The sequence below is a fragment of the Rattus norvegicus genome, chromosome 16 (assembly GCF_036323735.1).
Source record: "Rattus norvegicus strain BN/NHsdMcwi chromosome 16, GRCr8, whole genome shotgun sequence".
NCBI lineage: Eukaryota > Metazoa > Chordata > Mammalia > Rodentia > Muridae > Rattus > Rattus norvegicus.
This window is the reverse complement of record NC_086034.1, coordinates 19773788-19793768: the sequence shown is the minus strand read 5'-3', so window position 1 is coordinate 19793768 and position 19981 is coordinate 19773788. Positions and strand designations below refer to the sequence as shown.

Genomic DNA, 19981 nt, shown 5'->3' with positions numbered 1-19981 from the left:
GCCCAGAGCTGAAAGCCAGTTGCCAGGAGTGCCAACAGACCTGAGAGCAGAGGTAAGACCAACTCTTCTGCTCCAAACGACCTACCTGGTGGCCTCAGGACACACAAACATGGGAGCAGCTCTCAGTTCCCAGATCCTGCGGAAAGAAAACAGGTCTACAGGAGTGCTTACACACAGGCCTACAGGAGGGTCAAGCCACTGTCACAGACAGCAAGACAACTAACACCAGAGACAACCTGATGGTGAGAGGCAAGCACAGGAACCTAAGCCACAGTAACCAAGACTACTTGGCATCATCAGAGCCCAGTTCTCCCACCAAAGCAAATACTGGATATCCCAACACACCAGAAAAGCAAGATTGGGATTTAAAATCACATCTCATGATGATGATAGAGGACTTTAAGAAGGACATAAATAACTCCCTTAAAGAAATACAGGACAACACAGGTAAATGAGTAGAAGCCCTTAAAGAGAAAACACAAAAATCCCTTAAAGAATTACAGGAAAACACAACCAAACATGTGAAGGAATTGAACAAAACCATCCAGGATTTAAAAATGGAAATAGGTGGCCCTTATCGAACCTTATCGAAGCTGCAGCGTCTTCTACATAGCTGCTGTGGTAAAAAAAAAAAAAAAAAAAAAAAAAAAAAAAAAAAAAACAAAACCAGAGAAACAATTTTCCTTGATGGTTGCAGCTCTGTTTCCTGTAACTGATCATTTTGGGAAAAGACAGCTTCATTTTAAGATTTCTCCAGAGTATGTAGGGATCTTTATTATTTGAAACAAACTGTTGTGGCCCGTGGCTCTTATTCCAGCACTCAGGAGGCAGGTGAGCCTCTGAGCCTAATCTGCCGACTAACAGTTCAGGCCAACCAGGCCTGCATTGAAAAACGTTTTCTCACTGCAGTCTCTCAGTGGTTAAGAGCACTGACTACTTCCAGAGGTCCTGAGTTCAATTCAACCACATGGTAGCTCACAATCATCTGTAATGGGATCTGATGCCCTCTTCTGGTGTGTCTGAAGACAGCTACAGTGTACTCATATACATAAATCCTTAAAAAAGAGAGAGATGGGGATAAGAGAGCGGTTGGGGTGCATAATGTAAAATTCACAAAGAACCAATAAAGAGTTAAAAATTTTAAAAAGAAAAGAACTTTGTCTCAAGAAACCATAAATTAAAATCAGCACATGTGTGATATGAGCCAATAAAAACGGAAAAAGAAACAGTAAAGAAATCACAAAGGGAGACAGCCCTGGAGATAGAAAACCTAGGAAAGAGATCAGGAGTCATAGGCGCAAGCATCACAATAGAATATAATAGAAGAGAGAATCTCAGAGGCAGAAGATACCATAAAAAATATCAACACAATTGTCAAAGATAATGTAAAACACAAAAATCTCCAAAACCAAAACATCCAGGAAATCCAGGATACAATGAGAGACCAAACCTGAAGATAATAGGTATAGAAGAGAGCAAAGACTCCCAACTTAAAGGGCCAGTAAATACCTTCAATAAAATTATAGAAGAAAACTTCCCTAACCTAAAGAAAAAAGTATCCATAAACATACAAGAAGTCTACAGAACTCCAAATGGACTGGACCAGAAAAAGAAATTCCTCCCATCACATAATAGTCAAAACACCAAATACACAAAACAAAGAAAGAATAGGGGAAAGGTCAAGTAACATATAAAGGCAGACCTATCAGATTACACCAGACTTCTCACCAGAGACTTTATAAGCCAGAAGATCATAGGCAGATGTCATACAACCCTAAGAGAACAACAATAGCAGCCCAGGCTACTATGTCCAACAAAACTCTCGATTACATAGACGAAGAAACCAAGATGTTCCACGACAAAACCAAATTTACACAATATCCTTCCACAAATCCAGCCCTATAAAGAAAAACAGATTGAAAACTCTAATATAAGGAGGGAAACTACATGCTAAAAAAATCAAGAAAATAATCTCCTTGCAACAAACTTAAAAGAAGAGAGCCACACAGATATAATTCCACCTCTAAAAATAAAAATAACGAAAAAAAAAAACACTATTTCTTAATATCTCTTAACATCAATGGACTCAATTCCCCAATAAAAAGACTTAGACTAACAGACAGGATATGGAAAGAGGACCCAGCATTTTGCTGCATACAGGAAACACGACTCAGTGACAAAGACAGACCCTACCTCAGAGTAAAAGGCTGGAACACAAATTTCTAAGCAAAATGGTCCCAAGAAAGAAGATGGAGTAGCCATTCTAATATCGAATAAAATTGACTTTTAACCAAAAGTTATCAAAAAAGATAAGAAAGGACACTTCATATTCATCACAGGAAAAATCCAGCAAGATGAACCGTCAATCCTAAATATCTATGCTCCAAATGCAAGGGCACCTACATACATTTAAAAAAAAAACTTACTAAAGCTCAAAGCACACATTGCACCTAACACAGTAATAGTAGGAGATTTCAACTCACTCTCATCAACAGACAGATCATGGAAACAGAAATTAAACAGAGGCATAGAGAAACTAACAGAAGTTATGAACCAAATGGATTTAACAGATATTTATAGAACATTTCACCCTAAAACAAAAGAATATACCATCTTCTCTGAACGTCATGGTAGTTTCCCAAAAATGAACCATATAATCAGTCACAAAACAAACCTCAACAGATACAAGAAGATTGAAATAATCCCATGCATCCTATCAGATCACCACACACTAAGACTGGTCTTCAATAACAACAATAATGACAGAAAGCCCACATATACATGGAAGTTGAACAATGCTCTACTCAATGACAACTTGGTCAAGGAAGAAATAAAGAAAGAAATTAAAGACTTTTTAGAATTTAATGAAAATGAAGACACAACATACCCAAACTTATGGGACACAATGAAAGCTGTGCTAAGAGGAAAACTCATACCTCTGAGTGCCTGCAGAAAGAAACAGGAGAGAGCATATGTCAGCAGCTTGACAGCAACCAAGTAGAAACAAAAAGAACTATCCAAAGAATCAACAAAACCAGGAACTGGTTATTTAATAGATAATCCCTTAGCCAGACTAACCAGAGGGCACAGAGAGTGTGTCCAAATTAACAAAATCAGAAATGAAAAGGGAGACATAACAACAGAATCTGAGGAAATTCAAAAAAATCATCGGATCCTACTGCAAAAACCTATGTTCAACAAAACTGGAAAATCTGGATGAAATGGTCAATTTTCTAGATACCAGGTACCAAAGTTAAATCAGAATCAGACAAACCATCTAAACAGTTCCTTTAAAAATAGAAGCAGTTGGGGCTGGGGATTTAGCTCAGTGGTAGAGCGCTTACCTAGGAAGCGCAAGGCCCTGGGTTCGGTCCCCAGCTCTGAAAAAAAAGAACCAAAAAAATAAAATAAAATAAAATAAAAATAGAAGCAGTTATTAAAAGTTTCCCCATCAGTCTGGAGGTTCCTCAGAAAATTGGACATTGAACTACCTGAGGACCCAGCTGTACCTCTCTTGGGCATATACCCAAAAGATGTCCCAACATATAACAAAGACACATGCTCCACTATGTTCATAGCAGCCTTATTTATAATAGCTAGAAGCTGGAAAGAACCCAGGTGCCCTTCAACAGAGGAATGGATACAGATAATGTGGTACATCTATCTACACAGTGGAATACTACTCAGTTATCAAAAACAATGACTTTATGAAATTCATAGGCGAATGGATGGATCTGGAAAATATCATCCTGAGTGAGGTAACCCAATCACAGAAAAAACACCCATGGTATGCACTCATTGATAAGTGGCTATTAGCCCAAATGCTTGAATTGCCCTAGATGCACAGAACACATGAAACTCAAGACAGATGATCAAAATACGAATGCTTCACTCCTTCTTTAAAAGGGGAACAAGAATACCCTTGGCAGAGAGTAGGGAGGCAAAGTGTAGAACAGAGGCAGAAGGAACACCCATTCAGAGCCTGCCCCACATGTGGCCCATACATATACAGCCACCCAGTTAGATAAGATGGATGAAGCAAAGAAGTGCAGGCTGACAGGAACCGGATGTAGATCTCTCCTGAGAGACACAGCCAGAATACAGCAAATACAGAGGCGAATGCCAGCAGCAAACCACTGAACTGAGAATAGGACCCCCGTTGAAGGAATCAGAGAAAGGACTGGAAGAGCTTGAAGGGGTTTGAGACCCCATATGAACAACAATGCCATCCAACCAGAGCTTCCAGGGACTAAGCCACTACCCAAAGACTACACGTGGACTGACCCTGGGCTCCAACCTCATAGGTAGCAATGAATAGCCTAGTAAGAGCACCAGTGGAAGGGGAAGCCCTTGGTCCTGCCAAGACTGAACCCCCCAGTGAACGTGATTGTTGTGGGGAGGGCGGTAATGGGGGGAGGATGGGGAGGGGAACACCCATACAGAAGGGGAGGGGGATGTTGGCCCGGAAACCGTGAAAGGGAATAACAATCGAAATGTAAATAAGAAATACTCAAGTTAATAAAGATTAAAAAAAAAAAAGTCTCCCCACCAATAAAAAGCCCAGGAGCAGATGAGTTTAGTACAGAATTCTATCAGACCTTATAGAAGACCTCATACCAATACTGTCCAAACTATTCCACAAAATTGAAACAGATGGAGCACTACTGAATTCCTTCTATGAAGCCACAATTACTCTTATACCTAAACCACACAAAGACCCAACAAAGAAAGAGAACTTCAGACCAATTTCCTTTATGAATATCGACGCAAAAATACTCAATAAAATTCTCACAAACCGAATCCAAGAGCACATCAAAACAATCATCCATCATGATCAAGTAGGCTTCATGCCAGGGATGCCGGGATGGTTTAATATACGGAAAACCATTAATGTAATCCACTATATAAACAAACTGAAAGATAAAAACCACATGATCATTTCATTAGATGCTGAGAAAGCATTTGACAGAATTCAACACCCCTTCATGTTAAAAGTCTTGGAAAGGTCAGGAATGCAAGGCCCATACCTAAACATAGTAAAAGCCATACACAACAAACCAGTAACTGGTACATCAAACTAAATGGAGAGAAACTTGAAGCAATCCCACTAAAAGCTGGGACTACACAAGACTGCCCACTCTCTTCCTACTTATTCAATATAGTACTCCAAGTCCTAGTCAGAGCAATCAGACAACAAAAGGAGGTCAAAGGGATACAAATTGGAAAGGAAGAAGTCAAAATATCACTATTTGCAGATGATATGATAGTGTACTTAAGTGGCCCCAAAAGTTCCACCAGAGAACTACTAAGCCTGATAAACAACTTCAGCAAACTGGCTGGGTAGAATATTAACTCAAACAAATCAGTAGCCTTCCTCTACTCAAAGGATAAACAAGCTGAGAAAGAATTAGGGAATCGACACCCTTCACAATAGTCACAAATGACATAAAATACCTTGGCGAGACTCTAATCAAGCAAGTGAAAGATCTGTATGACAAGAACTTCAAATCTCTAAAGAAAGAAATTGAAACGTCCCGTGCTCATGGATTGGCATGATTAATATAGTAAAAATGGCCGTTTTTCCCAAAGCAATCTACAGATTCAATGCAGTCCCCATCAAAATTCCAACTCAATTCTTCATAGAGTTAGAGAAATTTGCAAATTCATTTGGAATGGCAAAAAACCCAGGATAGGTAAAACTATTCTCAACAATAAAAGAACTTCACCTCAAGCAGTATTACAGAGCAATAGTGATAAAAAACAAAACAAAACTGTATGATATTGGTACAGGGACAGGCAGGTAGATCAGTGGAATTGAATTGAAGACCCAGAAATGAACCCACACACCTATGGTCACTTGATTTTTGACAAAGGAACTGAAACCTTCCAATGGAAAAAAAGATAGCATTTTCAACATATGGTGCTGGTTCAACTGGAGGTCAGCATGTAGAAGAATGCAAATCGACCCATTCTTATCACCCTGTACAAAGCTTAAGTCCAAGTGGATCAAGGACCTCCACAGCAAACCAGATACACTCAAACTAATAGAAGAAAAAGTGGGGAAGAGCATTGAACACATGGGCACTGGAGAAAATTTCCTGAACAAAACACCAATGACTTATGCTCTAAGATCAAGAATCAACAAATGGAACCTTATAAAACTGCAGAGCTTCTGTAAGGCAAAGGACACTGTCATTAGGACAAAATGGCAACCAACAGATTGGGAAAAGATCTTTACCAGTCCTACATCTGATAGAGGGCTAATATCCAAAATATACAAAGAACTCAAGAAGTGCCAAATAACCCAATTAAAAATGGGGTACGGGACTTCCGGATCCCTGGAGGCAAGGAAGAGACACAGGGAGAGGAGAGACAGGGTTGGCCTTGCTTCTGATGGAGGAAAGTTGACCAGATGTGACCGCATAGGCCACTCGTGCAGATAAGAAAGAGCAAAGGCCAACACTGTCATTGTTTCTCACTAAAGCACATCAAGCTACCTACGTGTTACTCAAGGGGAATGATCCAAATTTTCAGACTCCATCATGCTCCCCTAAAGAGGGGGTGTAAAGAACACCACGAAACACCTCAGCAAGTCTCAGAGAGTGCAGCCCTGTGTTTTCTCAAAAGACGCAGTGCATGCATTCAGATGACATACTTTCTCCATGAATAGTAAAACTTCATGTGTGAAGAATGTTTGTGGAGTTTAAAAAACAAAATCTCAAGTATCATCAAAGATCTTCCCCACCTTCCCTCCTCTCCAGATTCACTTCCTGTCTCTCATTAGAAAAGAACAGGCTTCTAAGAGATAACAATCAAACATAGCAAAATACAGTACAAAACAAAAACCATCATGTCAAGGCTGGACCAGGCAACCCAAAAGAAGGAAAAAAGCCCAAGAGCAGACACAAGAATTAGAGGCTCACTTGTTCACACTCAGGAGTCCCGTAAAAACACTAATGTGAAAGCTAGAATATGTACACGGCAGACCTGGTGCAGACCCATGTCAGCCCTGTGCTTGCTGCTTCTGATTCTGTGAGTTCAATTTAAAAGCTATCCTCTAAATAAAGCCGTACTTTTTACCTATTTAGATGAAAAAAATGGGGTACAGAGCTAAACAAAGAATTCTCAGCTGAGGAATATCAAATGACTGAGAAGCACCCAAAGAAATATTCAACATCCTTAGTTGTCAGGGAAATGTAAATCAAAACAACCCTGAGAGTCCACCTCACACCAGTCAGAATGGCTAGGCTCAAAAACTCAGCTGACGGGGGCTGGAGAGGTGGCCCAGAGGTTAAGAGCACTGACTGCTCTTCCTGAGGTCCTGAGTTCAATTCCCAGCAACCACATGGTGGCTCACAACCATCTGTAATGAGATCTGATGCCCTCTTCTGGTGCGTCTGAAGGCAGCTACAATGTACTCATATATAATAAATAAATAAATCTTAAAAAAAAAAAACTCAGCTGACAGCAGATGCTGGCGAGGATGTGGAGAAAGAGGAACACTCCTTCATTGTTGGTGGGACTGCAAACTGGTACAACCACCCTGGAAATCAGTCTGGAGGTTCCTCAGAAAATTGGACATTGCACTACCTGAGGACCCAGCTATACCTCTCCTGGGCATATACCCAAAAGATGCTCCAACATATAACAAAGACACGTGCTCCACTATGTTCATAGCAGCCTTATTTATAATAGCTAGAAGCTGGAAAGAACCCAGGTGCCCTTCAACAGAGGAATGGATACAGATAATGTGGTACATCTATCTACACAGTGGAATACTACTTAGTTATCAAAAACAATGACTTCATGAAATTCATAGGCGAATGGATGGAACTTAAAAATATCATCCAGAGTGAGGTAACCCAATCACAAAAAAAACAAAACAAAAAACATATGGTATGCACTCACTGACAAGTAGATATTAGCCCAAAAGTTCAAATTACCCAAGATACAATCCACAGACCACATGAAGCTCAAGAAGGACTACCTAAGTGTGGATGCTTCAGTCCTTCTTAAAAGGGGGAACAAAAATATTCATAGGAGGAGATACAGAGACAAAGTTTGGAGCAGAAACTGAAGGAATGGCCATTCAGAACCTGCCCCACCTGAGGATCCAGCCCATATATATACAGCCACCAAAACTAGACAATATTGATGAAGCCAAGAAGTGCATGCTGACAGGAGCCTGATATAGCTGTCTCCTGAGAGGCTCAGCCAGAGTGCGACAAATACAGAGGCGAATACTACCAGCAAGCCATTGAACAGAGAATGTGGTCCCCGTTGGAGGAGTTAGAGAAAGGATTGAAGGAGCTGAAGGGGCTTGCAACCCCATAAGAACGACAATACCAACAAACTGGAGCTTCCAGGGACTAAACCACTATGCAAAGAGTACACATGGAGAGACCCATGGCTCCAGCTGCATATGTAGCAGACAATGGCCTTGTTGGGCACCAATGGGAGGACAAGCCCTTGGTCTGCCAAGGCTGGACCTCCCAATGTAGGGAATGTCAGGGTGGGGAGGTGGGAATTGAGGATGGTTGGGGAAGGGAACACTCCTATAGAAAAAAGGGGAGGGGCTGGGATAGGGGGCTTTTGGACAGGAAACAAGGAAAGTGAATAACATTTTAAATGTAAATAAAAAATCTAATAAAAAATAAATAAATAAGAACATTAATTTAATTTTTATTTTAAATGGTCTCACAGCTCTAACACAAATGAACAGTTCAGTGCTTTTTGGAGTTTAACACAGCATATTTAATTGTAAAAACACTTTTGAAAAGTTTTTATATAGAATATAACCTCCATAGATTAGGAATTAATGATGTAACATGTGTTGGCCGTCCTGGCTCTGTTGTCTGCTTAGGTAGTTCATAATAATTGCCTAATAAATATGTCGTCTATAAATTAAAAAAAAATACATTGAAAGTCTGTATAAATCAGTTGGCCCTGGTAACATTGTAACTCCTTTCTTTAAAGGACTCCCGAGTATCAGGAGCCCAAAGGCAGAGGTGGGAAATACTAGCTTCTAAATCAATGAAATGCTGCTTGTGCCTCTGGTAGAGAACCTCTGCCTTTTGTAATCAAGATTTCTAGTCTACCAAAGTACGAAGTCATAGGAAAAGAAAGCAAATTTTTTGATACAGAGTCATTAATGGTGATTATAAGTGGATCATTTCTATTTCCACCACTTGAATTCTGATCATTGAAGAAAAGTACCATACAATGGACACCAATTCAGAATACAGACAGCCTTCCAGAGGTCCTATCCCTACCTGATGGTTGCTCTGAATTTAAAAATACATAAAGATGTATTTTTAAAATATAATATGTGTGTGCATGCGTGTGTGAGTGTGTGTGTGAGTGTGTGAGTGTGTGTGTGTGAGTGTGTGTGTTTGTGAGTGTTGTGTGTGAGTTTGTGTGTGATTGTGTGTGTGTGAGTGTGTGAGTGTGTGTGTGAGTTTGTGTGTGTGAGTATGAGTGTGTTTGTGAGTGTGTGTGTGTATGCCATATCTGTGGATAGTTTCATAGTCCCAAAGAGGGGGTCAGGTCCCTGAGGCTGTGGTTACAGGTAGTTGCTAACCTCCCAGTATGGGTGCAGGAAACTGAATTTGGGTCCCTGGAAGATCAGCAGTTTCTGCTAACTAAACCAATTCTTCCAGCCCCTTCAGAGGAATTTGGAAGAGCTTTGACTCTCAGGATAGAAAAACCTACAGTGTTGACAGCAGAGCTTAGCAGCCAGCTCTGGTGGGTATTTGATGAACCAGAACACACAAAGTTGTGTGAGCTTTATAACTAATGAGGTTTCGTGAAGAAACAATCCTTGAAATGGCTTAGGAAAGGTTAGAGTGCCCTGACCGTGCACCTCCTCCTGTCTGAAGCCACATTTGCCTGTAGACAAACGACTTCTCACTTCTTTTAATGAAGTGTTTTTCTAAGGCAAAAGGTCTACTTCCCTGCTGATGGAGAGAGAGTCCTGATGTGTATAAACGGTTCCTCTGGAGGAAGGAAGGGCCTGTGTAATGTGTTACAAGATCAAAGGTTACCTCATATAAACCCTCTCAGCCTACACCTGATGTGATCTCAGCCTTTTGACTTGGAAAAACCCTAACCTACTTTGTTTTGGCAGCAAGAGTCTTCTTCCAGGCATAGAGCTGCTCTTATTCAGATGGCTAGAGGGCTCCTTATACCCTTCACGAATAAAGCTTCGTGATCTGTAACCGGGCTGTGGGTTATTTTAGTTCTTAACCAAGAATTGAGATAGGTAACATTCTGTAACATGTAACACTGGGGGGGTGGGGGGGACGACATCTTGCTACATTCTGCCTGTGCTGGCAGAATTTGGTACTGAATTTTAAAAGCACTGCACACGTTTGTTTGGTGGAAGAAATGTCCATGCAGGTGGCACCCTGTCTCATTGTCACTGCTCACTGCTCTTGTGAGCGAGCACCAGAGGGAGCAGAGGACATGACAACATGTACTGTTGGGGGAGATGTGGTGGTTTGAATCGGCTTGGCCCATGGGGAGTGGCATGGTTAGGCAGTGTGGCCTTATTGGAGAAGGTGTGGCCTTGTTAGGGGAAGTGCGTCATTGTGGAGGCGGGGCTTTGAGGTACCTATGCTCAAGCTCCTCCCAGGGTGAGATAGTCTTTCCTGGCTGCCGCCGTATCAAGACACAGAACTCTCAGCTCTTTCTCCATCCAGCACCATGTCTACCTGGATGCTGCCATGCTTCCTGCCATGATGATAATGGACCGAACCTCTGAAACTGTAAGCCAGCCCCAATTCAATGCTTATAAGAGTTTGCTTGGTCATGGAGTCTCTTCACAGCAATGGAAACCCTATCTCTGACAGAAGGGATTAGTCTGAAGTGGCAGGCACAGCAGCTGCCAAGACAGCAGCTGTTTTGTCAAGGAGGTTGGCACCATTGAAAAGAAACCTAGGTTTTGTTGTTTGTTTGTTTGTGAAAGGAAAATTATACAGATTTAAGGTTTAAAAATATGAAGTTAAAAGAGTATGTTTCAACTCAGGATTAAACACTGTGAAAAGCAAGTCCAGGCAGCCCCGCCCTGCCGCTAGAACTAACAGACCATAAAAGGAAAGGAATGCAGAACAGACCAGGAGTACCGGATCTGACTCACAGGCCACCTGTCAGGAAGAGATAAGCCCCCAGCCCCCGACATCCAGGACGCCCCAAACCTGCCAATGTGTGTAGCTATACCTTATTACCTCATCATGTGAAATAGCCAATCATATGTGAACATGTCTATGTGCCTCATTTGAATCCACCAATCCCCGTAACTATGCATCTGCTTCTGTACGCCCGCTTCTGCTTCCCCAATCCCTATAAAAGCCCCATGCTGGAGCTGCTGGGCGCGCAAGTCCTCCGAAGAGACTGTGTGCCCGCAGGTACCTGTGTTTTCCAATAAACCCTCTTGCTGATTGCATCCGAGTGGACTCGGCTCGGTCATTGGGCGCTTGGGACTCCTCCTGAGGGAAAGGTCCTCTCTGGGGGTCTTTCAGTTTGCTTGCTTGCTTGCTTGGTTTTTTTTTTTTTTTTTTTTTCTTTTTTTTCGGAGCTGGGGACCAAACCCAGGGCCTTCCACTTGCTAGGCAAAATCCCCAACTTTTAGCTGAGCTAAATCCCCAACCCCGTTGCCTGCTTGTTTTAATTAGGACAATAGGAAAGGTACCCTGAACACCAGACCCCAGCCAATAACAACGTTTAAAAATACAATTCCTCAAAAAAGGACAGCCTCGACAGAAACTGATAGTGTAAAAGTCGAGTGAGATGGCTGGCTGATATATCAAGCTGGCATTGCTTAGGTCAGGCAATGACAATGGGGTTCCTGAAGGGAGGGAACCTCCTAAAGGGAGTCCCTAAAAGGCCATCGAGTGAAGCTGTGAGGGTGAAACCTAACTTTCAACGACGACCTCATGATGTTGGAGGTGTTTGTTTGTTTTAGATGCGTGTGTGTGTGTGTGTGTGTGTGTGTGTGTGTGTGTGTGTGTGTATTTAGGGTATTGGGGTTTTTGTGGTTGTTGTTTTGCTTTGTCTTATTTTTTGGACTTTTTAAGACAGGGTTTTTCTGTGTATCCCTGGCTGTCCTGGAATTTGCTCTGTAGACCAGACTGGCCTCAAAACCACAGAGATCTTCTTGCCTCTGCCTCCCAAGTGCTGGGATTAAAGGAGTGCACCACCACCACCAGGGTTTCATTCTTGGTTCTGTCCTCTTTCCTCTCCATGTTCTTGTCTCTTCATTTAGGAATGGGAATGTGTACTGTGTGACACTGAAACATGTCATTTGTTTTGATATTACAGAGGCCGAGAGTTGGCAATTACTCTTATTGCACCAGAGCAGGGGCTGTCCCTGAGTCTGTTGCCCACCTGCCCACCTGCCTGCCCGCCTGCCTGCCTGCCAATCCCACAACCGAAAATGGACAGTCTTGTCTGGCCTCAGTGGGAGAGGATGTGTCTAGTCCCTGAGCAACTTCATGTGATGTGTGTGTGTGTGGGGGGGGGTTCCTGGGCTTGACAAGCTCTGGCTTGACATCCAGAGCAGGTCTTTACCTTTTCAAAAGAGATGGGGAAGGGGAAATAGCGGGAGGTACTGGGAGGGGTACTGGGAGGGAGAAAGGGCTGATATTATGTTGTAAAGGGAATAAATAAATTTAATTTTTTAAAAAAGAGCACCTCTTGTTCTTGAGGACCTGGATTTGATTTCTAACAGCTACGTGGAGGTTCATGACCATCTGTACCTTCAAGTCCAGAGGCTCTAACAAGCACGTATGTAATGTGCACACATACCTGCAGGCAGAACATTCATACACATGAAATAAGAAGTAAATATGAAAAATAAAAAGATTGTTGGGGCTGGGGATTTAGCTCAGTGGTAGAGCGCTTACCTAGGAAGCGCAAGGCCCCGGGTTCGGTCCCAGCTCCGAAAAAAAGAACCAAAAAAAAAAAAAAAAAAAAAAGATTGCTTTGAATCTCAGAAGAGGCTTTGGACTTTTGAACAATGTTCAGATCGTTAGGCTATGGGGACCTTTGATGTTGGAATAAATGCACTTGGAAGTACGAGATGGCCATGACCCTGTGGGGTCAGGCTCATGAGCTCAGACACTTGGTCCTCAGATGAGAGAAGTTCATGAAGTAAATCCTAGCTAGAAGAGTCATGTTGCTAAAGGCAAGCCTTGAAGTGTCTTTTCTGCTCCCCGCTGTGGCAGATGGTGACCAGCTACCCCAGGCTTCTGACACTTTTCCTCCCATGTGATAATGGACTTCATCCCTTGACTCTAGTGAAAAGTACACTCTTCCTTCAGAGTTGCTTCTTCTCTGGTTTGCTCGGTTTGTTTGTTTGTTTGTTTGTTTGTTTGTTTTTTAATGACAATAATGAAAAGGGAAGCTAATACACACTTCATGGCACATTTGCAAAGAACCATCCATCTTTTCTCATCAACTCATAGTTATGCTCCTTCTGATTTTCCCAACCATCTAGTCAAAGCATTCAGCATTCAGCATGAGTTATGTCCTGGAGAGGCGAAGCTCCTGTAACAGCCCATATGTAGCGTGAATCCCAGCCACCCTGCTTGACTTACTCATGGGCACTGCGAGAGAATGACAGAAGTCAGTGGACAACCCGTATATTACAATCACGCAACACCAGTTACCAGTGGTTTCAACCTGTGGGTTGCAACCCCCAGAGACCATCAGAAAGCACAGATATTTACACTAGGGCTCACAACAGTAGCAAAATTACGGTTATGAAGTAATAATAAAATAATTTTATGGTTGGGGGTCACCACAACTGTATTAACTGTATTAAAGGGTCACAGCAGTAAGAAGGTGGAGAACATCTGAGTTTCAAATAAATCTGGGTCCCTGTGGTGGTTTCAATAGTTTTATATATATAATCACACACACACACACACACACACACACACACACACACACACACATATATATATATTATATATTTCCATGGAATACATATAGTCATTCCATGTGACTTCCACATTTTTTTTTCTTTTCTTGGTTTTTCAAGATACAGTTTCTCTGTGTAACCCCGGCTGTCCTGGAACTCACTCTGTAGACCAGGCTGGCCTTTAATTCAGTGATCTGCCTGTTTCTGCCTCCCAAATGCTGGGATTAAAGACATGTGCCTCCACTGCCAGGCAAGATCCCAAGTTTCTACTCTTTGGAAATTTCCCTTTACCGTAGCCTTCCAGGTTGTCTCGGAGAAGGGCTGTGATGCCACAAACAGCCTCACAAAATGACTCCTTTAACTCCGTTTAAAGAATCTAGAGGGTTGGGAGGGGAACACCCCTAAGGAAGGGGAGGGGGGAGGGGGATGTTTGCCCGGAAACCGGGAAAGGGAATAACACTTGAAATGTATATAAGAAATACTCAAGTTAATAAAAAAAAAAAAAAAAAAGAATCTAGAAATTCTGTCCTAAAACCCCACATCTCCTATGTCCCTGCTATAAACCGGTTCTATAAGGCCAAGAATGTCACGCACCAGTTCCTCACAGTAAGACTCCAGCCCTCTGTACCAGTATTCTGTCACTCTTTCCATTGTTGTGGCTAAATGACTGACAAAAGGAGCCCACAAAGGGAAGAGTTTAATCTGGCTCCAGTCTGTGGTGATGAGGAAAGCTGCTCGGAGGGCTATGCCTGCCTGGGCCAGCAGGAGTGGAGCAGCTGCTCACATCTCCCTTTCAGTTAGGGAGCAGCAAGCAGAGATAAACATGGACTTCAGCACTTTCTCCTTGCAAATAAGTCTGACTCCCTGTGGTGGTTTGAATAGGTTTGGGCCCTATAGACTCATGAATTTGAATTCTTGGCCCCTAGGGAGTGGCACTATTAGGAGGTGTGGTCTTGCGGGAGGAAGTGTGTCACTGTAGAGGCAGGCTTTGAGGTCATATATGCTCAAGCTATTCCCAGTGTGGTACACAGTCTCTCCTTCCTGCCTGTAGATCAAGACGTAGAACTCTCTGCCTGCATGGGACCATTTTTTCCACCATGACAATAATGGACTGAACCTCTGAAAACTGTAAGCCAGCCCCAATTAGATGTTGTCATTTATATAGGAGTTGCCCCATGGTCATGGTGTCTCTCCACAGCAATGGAAACCCTAACTAAGACAGAAATTGTTACCAGGGACTGCTGCATTGCTGTGATAGGCCCGGACATGCTTTTGTTTGGAGGTATGTGGATTTGAGGACTTTGGATTAAGAAACCAGTGGAATGAATGCTTTAGATGCTGCTTAATCAGCCCTACTAGTAGAAGCATGGAAGACTGAGTTGGTACTGAGGGTGATTTGAACTGTGAGGACCTGGCTTGAGGTTTCAGAGGAGAATTTTAGTTCGTTGCCTGTGTTCTTGTGATAGTTTGGCAAAGAATGTGGCTGCTTTTTGCCCTTGTCTGAAGAGTCTGCCTGAGGCTAAGGTGAAGAGTCTTAGATTAATTGCACTAGCAAAGGAAAGCCTAGTATAGACTCTGTCCTGTGGGCCACCCTTATGAGGAGTGTTTTGATGAAGTAGTGCAAGCTAAGCAAGAAAAATACAAAAATGTATGGGGGTCACAGATTAAAGGGAAAACAGGAAATAGAATGGAGCTAAATCTTGTATTCAAGGAGATAAACAGATTAAAGATATTAAATGAAATTAAGGAAATGATACCCTGAGGGCAAGATTCCCACCCAACTAAGCTACCATCTTGTGAAAAGGAATTAAAGGACACCTTAGGTCTATGCACTGTGGTACATGCCTTTGATCCCACAGTTCCAAGAAGACAGAGGAATGCAGATCTCTTGAGTTCAAGGTCAGCCTGGTTGACAGAGAAAGTTCCAGGACAGCCAAGCCTAAGCAGTAAAGAAAACCATTGAAAACAGAAAGCTGATGAAGATGTAATAGAACAAGGAGGGGTGCATGTTCCGTCCTAAGCAAGCAGCAGAACTTGGCAGCTCTGGCCACATAGCTCTGGCTTTAGAGTCAAGAATAGAAGAAAGGGGTTTTGGACTCTCCCTCCATGACTAGGGAAAGCCACTGAGGCCAGGCATGTGGCAGAGGTGTCCCTGCATGGAGGCTCAGAGAGGCCATTTTGTGATACCTGGATTATGTGGGAGACCCCAAGATATTGAAGATGCCAGAGTCATGGGATACTTGCAAGGAAAGCTGCTAACAGGGAGAGGAACCATCCCAAGGAAAAGAAATGTCTTACAGTCAACAAAGCTGAAAGGACTTGGAGATCTGATGTCAGACATAGAGATATAGAGTTTGGAGCCTGCCCAGCTGTTTTTTGGTCACTTAGATATAGACTTGTAGATACGTGATGTTCTGAATGAGAACAACCCCCACGGGCTCATATTGAATACACAGTTGGTAGAACTGTTCCGGAAGTGTGGGAAGGTATGGACTTCTCCAGTTCACCCTTTGCTTCTCGCCTGTTTTTTAAGATGTGAGCTCTAACTGCTGCCCTGGCCACCTACTGCCTGTTGCTGCTGCTCTGCCATCTGCTGCTCTAACCCTCTTAAATCATAAGCCCCAAATAAAAACTTTCCTTCTATAAGTTGCCTTGGTCCCACTGTCTTCACAGCAACAGAAAAGTAACTAAGATAGATGTTGATTCATGAAAGCACCTAAGTCAGCGCTACCTCTCAGAAATTAGCTCTATTAGAAAGGGCCTGAAGCCTCAACAGATACAAGAAGACTGAAATAATCCCATGCATCCTATCAGATCACCATGGACTAAGGCTGGTCTTCAATAACAACAAAGTCAACAGAGCCCACAAACACATGGAAACTGAACAACGCTCTACTCAATGATAACTTGGTCAAGGAAGAAATAAAGAAATTAAAGACTTTTTTAGAATTTAATGAAAATGAAAGCACAACATACCAAAACTTATGGGACACAATGGAAGCAGCGCTAAGAGAAAAACTATTAGTGCTTCCAAAAAGAAACTAGAAAGAGCATACACTAGCAGCTTGACAGCACACTTGAAAGCTACAAAACAAAAAGAAGCAAAGATACACAAGAAGAGTAGAAGGAAGGAAGTAACCAAACTCGGGGCTGAAATCAACCAAGTAGAAACAAAAAGAACTATACAAAGAATCAACAAAACTAGAAGCTGGTCCTTTGAGAAAATCAACAAGATAGATAAACCCTTAGCCAGACTAACCAGAGGGCACAGAGACAGTATCCAAATTAACAAAAACAGAAATGAAAAGAGAGACATAACAACAGAAACTGATGATATTCAAAAAATTATCATATCCTACTAAAAAGCCTATACATAACCAAACTGGAAAATCTAGAGAAAATGAACAATTTTTAAGAATTAATTCTAATTCTTTACATTAAGAATTTAATGTAAAGTTAAATCAGGGTCAGATAAGTCATCTAAACAGCCCCATAACCCCTAAAGAAATAGAAGCAGTCATTAACAGTCTCCAACCAAAAAAAATCCTAGGACCAGATGGGTTTAGTTCAGAAATCTATCACACCTTCAAAGAAGACCTAATACCAATACTCTTCAAACTACTCCACAAAATAGAAACAGAAGAAACACTACCCAATTCATTCTATGAAGCCACAATTACACTTTTAACTAAACCACACAAAAAGTCAGCAAAGAAAGAGAGCTTCAGACCAGTTTCTCTCATGAATATCAATGCAATAATAGGCAATAAATCCTCACAAACCAAATCCAAGAACACATCAAAACGATCATCCATCGGGGTTGGGGATTTGGCTCAGTGGTAGAGCGCATGCCTAGGAAGCACAAGGCCCTGGGTTCGATCCCCAGCTCCGGAAAAAAAAAAAAAGAAAAAAAAAGAAAAAAAAAAAAAAACGATCATCCATCATAGTCAAGTAGGCTTCATCCCAGGGATGCTGGATGATTCAATATACAGAAATATATCAACATTATCCACTATGTAAACAAACTCAAAAGGAAAAAAACCACATGATCATCTCATTAGACAAAATTCAACACCCCTTCATGTTAAAAGTCTTGGAAAGATCAGGAATTCAAGGCCCATACCTAAACATAGTAAAAGCCATATACAGGAAACCAGTAGCCAACATCAAACTAAGTGGAAAGAAACTTGAAGCATTTCCACTAAAATCAGGGACTAGACAAGACTCTCTCCCTACTTATTCAATATAATGCTCAAAGTCCTAGCCAGAGCAATTAGACAGCAAAAGGAGGTCAAAGAGATACAAATTGGAAAGGAAGAAGTCAAAATATCACTATTTGCAGAAGATATGGTAGTATACTTAAGTGACTCCAAAAATTCCAACAGAGAACTCCTAAACCTGATAAACAACTTCAGCAAAGTAGTTGGGTAAAAAAAAAAAATTAACTCAAACAAATCAGTAGCCTTCCTCTACTAAAAGAATAAATGGGCTGAGAATGAAATTATGGAATTGTCACCCTTCACAATAGTCACAAATAATATAAAACACCTTGGTGTGACTCTAACCAAGCAAGTAAACGATCTTTATGACAAGAACTTCAAGTCTCTGAAGAAAGAAATTGAAGAAGACCTCAGAAGACGGAAAGATCTCCCAAGCTCATGGATTGGCAGGACTAATATAGTAAAAATGGCCATTTTACCAAAAACAATCTACAGATTCAATGAAATCCCCATCAAAATTCCAACTTAGAAAGAGCAATTTGCAAATTCATTTGGATTAAAAATCCAAGATGGTGAAAATTAATCTCAACAATAAAAGAACTTCTGTGGGAAATCACCATTCCTAACCTCAAACTGTATTACAAAGCAATAGTGATAAAAACTGCATGGTATTGGTACAGGGACAGGTAAGTACATCAGTAGAATAGATTTGAAGACCCAGAAATGAACCCATACACCTCTGGTCACTTGATTTTTGACAAAGGAGCTAAAACCATCCAGTGGAAAAAAGAAAGCATTTTCCACAAATGGGGCTGGTTCAACTGGAGGTCAACATGTAGAAGAATACAAATTGATCCATTCTTATCACCCTGTACAAAGCTCAGGTCCAAGTGGATCAAGAATCTCCACGTAAAACCAAATACACTGAAACTAACAGAAGAGAAAGTGGGGAAGAGCCTCAAACACATGGGCACTGGGGGAAATTTCCTGAACAGAACACCAATGACTTATGCGTCAAGAATAGACAAATGGGAGTTCATAAAACTGCAAAGCTTCTATAAGGCAAAGGACACTGTCAACAGGACAAGATCTTTACCAGTCCTACATCTGATAGAGTGCTAATATCTAATATATAAAAAGAACTCAAGAAGTTAGACTCCAGAGAGCCAAATAACCCTATTAAAAGTGGGATACAGAGCTAAATACAGAATTCCCAGCTGAGGAATAGCGAATGGCTGAGAAGCACCCAAAGAAATATTCAACATCCTTAGTCATCAAGGAAATGCAAATCAAAACAACCCTGAGATTCCACCTCACACCAGTGAGAATGGCTAAGATCAAAAACTCAGCTGACAGCAGATGCTGGCGAGGATGCGGAGAAAGAGGAACACTCCTCCATTGTTGGTGGGATTGCAGACTGGTACAACCACTCTGGAAATCAGTCTGGAGGTTCCTCAGAAAATTGGACATAGTACTACCTGAGGACCCAACTATACCACTCCTGGGCATATACCTAAAAGATGCACCAACATATAACAAGGACACATGCTCCACTATGTTCATCGCAGCCTTATTTATAATAGCCAGAAGCTGGAAAGATCCCAGATGCCCTTCAACAGAGGAATGGATACAGAAAATGTGGTACATCTACAGAATGGAATATTACTCAGCTATCAAAAACAATGACTTCATGAAATTCTTACGCAAATGGATGGAACTAGAAAATACCATCCTGAGTGAAGTAACCCAATTACAAAAGAACACACATGGTATGCAGTCACTGATAAGTAGATATGAGTCCAAAAGCTCGGAATACCCAAGATACAATTTACAGACCACA

At 41.7% G+C, this 19981-nt stretch overlaps 1 non-coding gene across 1 annotated transcript; it reads left to right on the top strand.

Annotated features, from left to right (window-relative positions):
- Positions 1-566: 566 nt before the first annotated feature.
- Positions 567-737, top strand: LOC120097580 (small nucleolar RNA SNORA16B/SNORA16A family). The gene has a single exon (XR_005495151.2). It is a non-coding gene; the product is annotated as a small nucleolar RNA SNORA16B/SNORA16A family (small nucleolar RNA).
- Positions 738-19981: the final 19244 nt, after the last annotated feature.